The sequence below is a fragment of the Vigna angularis genome, chromosome 5 (genome assembly GCF_016808095.1).
Source record: "Vigna angularis cultivar LongXiaoDou No.4 chromosome 5, ASM1680809v1, whole genome shotgun sequence".
NCBI classification, from domain to species: Eukaryota; Viridiplantae; Streptophyta; class Magnoliopsida; order Fabales; family Fabaceae; genus Vigna; species Vigna angularis.
Window position 1 is genome coordinate 2,035,667 of NC_068974.1, and position 4,838 is coordinate 2,040,504.

Here is a 4,838-nt window from a genome sequence, read left to right on the forward strand (position 1 = left end):
TTTTTGTCTTTCAAAATTGAAAATAAAAATAATATTCAGAAACTTTGTAGTGGGAAGATCTTCTTAACATCACATGCTTCTTCTTTCATGCTTCTTCTTCCGATGGAGAATATCTTCATATGGAGATACTTAGTATAACAGTTAATTTAACATGATTTAATATTTAAAATTCATAATATCCTACTATATTTAGAATGATTTAATTAATTGGTATAAACTCTGTGGAGTTTTTCGTTTTTAAAATTGAAAATAATCTCCACATTTAGGGGAACATATTAAGATTTATTTTGAAGAAAGAAAGTTTCTCCACATGTCACCGTTGCTCCCCTCTCAACGTTGAGAAACCTATAAAATGGAAATGATATTTCACATTATTAAGTTTCACAACAAAAAATATACATTTGATAAATGCTTCTTATATTTTTGCGTTTTGTTTTATATATATATATATATATATATATATATATATCATTTATAAAATTATAACATTCACTAGTACAATCAAGAGAAACGAAACCGGTCATTTTTGCTTATAGGCACCGGTTCTGCACCCGAGGCATATACAGACGAGGTAAAAAGTCTACTGCTTTATGCCTCGGTTCAGAACTGAAGCGTTTGTGATTGGGTCTTATGCCTCGGTTTGGAGTTTAACCGAGGCAATAGAAGGGTTTTATTTTTTTTTTTTAATTTTACACCAACACTTTAAGAATCAGAAGCGTTTGTGGTTGGGTCTTGCTGCTTTCGGACTTTCAAGAATCAGAATATCTGAACAACCATTCTGAGTTTGTTTTGTTTCAATTTAGGCATTACTGGACTCACTTCACATTGCAACAACCAAATAAACAGAAAGCATATTATTAAGTAAATTATAACACTAAAAGCATTACTCAAAGCAGGAGAGGGAGAGGGACGTTCAATTATCTCAAAAGAAGAACTAATGGTTGCAGATTTTGGTGCCAGAATTGTAGAGTCTGGTGTCACGAATTTTGGATAGAGCTTTCTAACTACTGGAGGTGAGGTTGAAAGGTTCCTAGCAGTAGGATTCTTGAAAGTAGCTGCCAGAGCATTAAAGGATGGAGACCTGCCCCTCACACGAACACGATAATGGCGGACATGTTGCGGGATGAACGCCTCACCCTCCTCACCCTCCTCGACCCCTTCTTGAAATCAACCCACCGCCACCGCCGCCTTTAAAGCCCACCCGCCGTCATCCAGCGCTTCCGGCGGCACACTTGCCTCCCTCATCCAGCGCTTCTCCACTTCCCCCTCCGCCATCCACGGCCTCCTCTTCGGCCACGCGCACCCAGATCTTGCCTCCGCCATCCACGGCCTCCTCTTCTCCACTTCCCCCTCCATGCACCCAGATCTGGCCTCCGCCCCTCCATGCGCCCAGATCTGGCCTCTGCCACCTCCCTCCGTCGCCTCCTTCTAGCTTCCCCTCCCTTCGACAACGCGCCCTTCTCGCAGTGCGGTCCATACTTGCGGTGCGGTCCATCACGCTGAAGAAGTACCATTCCAAGTGCTTCGTCTTCAGCTTCGACAAAGTTGAAAAGCAAAAATAAGTTAAAAAACACTTTGAATCCTTTGAATCGCTGAGAGAGAAAAAGAGTGAAAGAAAATTGGGGATTAGGGCTTTCGTTTATGATTGATGAAGAGGGAGACGGTGGCAGTGAGAATAGTCGGTGGCGGCGATGTCGACAAACGGCGGAGACGACAGCGGCGTTGGACGACGACGCTGGAGGCAGTGAAGGTGAGAAGAGAGGTTGTTCAACCGTGAGAGGGAGAAGTGGAACAGTGGATTCGCGAAGAAGAAGCAATGGAGCAATGACGAAGCAGCAGAGCGAAGAAATGAACAAACTCTGGGAATTTTGAAGCTCTACAGCACCGGTTATGAACGAAACGATGCTTAAAATGAAAAATATGAAGCCTATATGCTTCGGTCAGAAAGGAATCGAAGCCCATGAATGTTTTGGCACCGGGTCTAAGTTCACCGAGGTGGCAGCTCGTGCTTTATGCCTCGGTTATGTGGGAAACCGAGGTAGTATCATATTTTCATAAAGTTGTCAGCCAAAAAGCGCCTGAGCTCGTATCACTTTTTCATAAAGTTGACACTTTTAGGCACCTGTTTTGCTTGCAACCGAGGTTGTATCTCTGTTTTGCACCGGTTTTACATCCAACCGTGGCCTATAAGGTCCGGTTTATTACGAAACTGCCACCGCTTTATGATAGACAGCGGTTTAATGTAAAGTGAGGTATATTATGCGAGTTTAAAAGCAAAAATTGTACTAGTGATTTATAAAATTATAACATTTATAAAATTATAACATTTACATCTCCTTATAATAAACTCATTTATAAAAGTATATATCATCAACACACATAATAAAAAGAAAAAATAAATAAATGCCCGACACGGGTTTTCTATATATTTTCATGGATGAAAATTTACATGAGAAAAACAAAAAACAAATAGGCTGCTGCTTTGAAAAGATCATACAACAATAACTAACAATAACCGATTTACCTCCAGTTTAGGTATAGCAGTACTCATTTTTTTTTCATATCAAATTTCTCAAGAGATGCAGTAACAAAATTTGTTTGTAATATATTATTTAGTTATTATTAGTAGAATTTATTGATAAATATTTAACTAATTTAATTTATTATTTTTTACTGTACCAAACATTGCATGCTCTAAAACATAAGTGATCTCAGCTGTATTTATCTGTTGCAGTAGTTTTTATATGCTAACCTGTTGATACTGTAATGTTTTTGATGTGAAAGATGAGATCGTTTATTTGATTAACAGCAACACCCATGTATTTTTTATGCATGCATTTGTTGGATCTCTTCTTACCTGTTTGCAAAATCATATGGTTAGAAGATCTAATAATAGAAATATAATTTGTGAATAAGATATTTCTGCAACAGTTTATAAGATCAACTATACAAAATATACAAGTTTTTCAAGTAAGAAATTGAAGTTGCATATGTTTATAAAATATAAAATCCTATGAAGACTTACCCATTGAAAAGCTTCGGCAGCAAAGAAAGAAAGGAAAGACATATGGAGTTTTCCGCGGCAGTATAGAAAGAAAAGGAAGACAAAAGAGAGCGTATGAGTTTTAGGGTTTTATGTTAACTTTATATAGAGGAAGATGAGGGTCCCACTGTTTTAATTATGTGGTTATAAAAGATCTCTCATCATTTAAAACATTAAAATAGATATAAAATTATAATTTTGAACAAATTGCATCATAATATATAACAACGTTATAAAATTGATATAAATGAAATAAAATTTTACTCAATAAAAAAATTATCACTCAAATAAATGTTTCATACTAAATTGACTATTCATTAACATAATGAAATATATATAACGATAGAAAAAAGTATGATTAGCTTAATTAAAATAATATGATATTATTATTATTATTATTATTATTAATGAATTAATTAATTATCTAAACTTCTATAAAAAATAACTTAGTGTTTATAATATCTATTATAAAACATTAAAAAAAATCTTTAAATAGCAACCAATTTTAAAAATAAAGATAATTAGTTAAAGATAACTAATTTAGATATTAGTTTATAAATTATAAATTATAAATTATTTCTTAAAAATAGTCACAATTATGAATAAGAAGCAAAGGTGTTTTACAGAAGCCACTCTTGAAATGTGAAATGAATGCAGTAACGTTTCCTACATTAGGACATTCATTTCACATTTCAACATGTTGAAGTGAAAATTTATTTTATTTCATTTTTTTATAGGAACACATCAGAATCCTACAATCTCTATGTCTTAAACAGATGGTGTTTTCTTGATAATGTTTCATATGCAATAAATGATATCAGGTTTCCATGATATTGCAACTCATTTTTCTGATATTATAGGGACTATAATTTTTTTTTCATAGATATTGTTTTATTTTAACAGAAATTTGGATCAAGTAATTCTTTTAAAAATAACAATTGTCGAATGAAGAGTATTTTACCAATCATTCATGATTATTGAAGAAATATTCATTTAGTCTAAATCCAAGCTGTGTTAATTTTCTATCATTTAAAATCGACAAAGTGTGACTTTTATGTAAGTAAAATATTACTATGTGCAATAATATGCATTTTTGCGTGCACAACATATTTTTCTATATTGTGTTTACTGTTGAATCCATTTTTATAAAACAGCTGCTGTTAGGAACATTTTTTGTTATGTCATATCATGTCTTTCATTTTCATGACATAAGAATTTATAAACATGTAATGTATGTGTTATTCCTTTTTATATTGATTGATTTCAATTAATGAAATAACTTATTCCTGACCATGTTTTTTTATTGTTTATGTAATGTGTATTTCTTAGATGAGAAGTGGAAAAAAAAAAGTAAAACATAACAACTTTTCCTCTGGTTAGATATTTCAATGTTTGTTTGAATTATGTATTTGATATTTATTGATAGTAAAAAACAAATTAGTAAAATAAAAAAAAAAGTATATTTAACTTAGAATGTAACAAATATATTTTGAGATTAGGAAAACATATTAGAAATATAACCAAATGAATACATAAAAGTCATATAATCACTTTATATTTAACATGATTTGGATACTTTCCATTTACTTTTAAATGATATTATTTATCTCATCACATCTTGAAATGAAATGAAAAACACCCTAAAAAATTGAGTAAAATTATAAATAAAAGTTATAGAATCCTTCTATATTTAATTAATCCTAATTGTTTTTTCATGTACTCCCAAATAATATTCCAGGAAAGATCTCAAAAACCTAAAAATTGTACATGGTCTTCATCTTCAATCTTTATGGAA

At 32.4% G+C, this 4,838-nt stretch overlaps 1 long non-coding RNA gene across 1 annotated transcript; it reads right to left on the minus strand.

Annotated features, from left to right (window-relative positions):
• LOC128196453 (uncharacterized) lies at positions 1-3,099 on the minus strand. The gene is made up of 3 exons (XR_008248753.1): positions 3,026-3,099; positions 2,753-2,857; positions 1-345 (listed from the first exon to the last, which is right to left on the minus strand). It is a non-coding gene; the product is annotated as an uncharacterized LOC128196453 (long non-coding RNA).
• Positions 3,100-4,838: the final 1,739 nt, after the last annotated feature.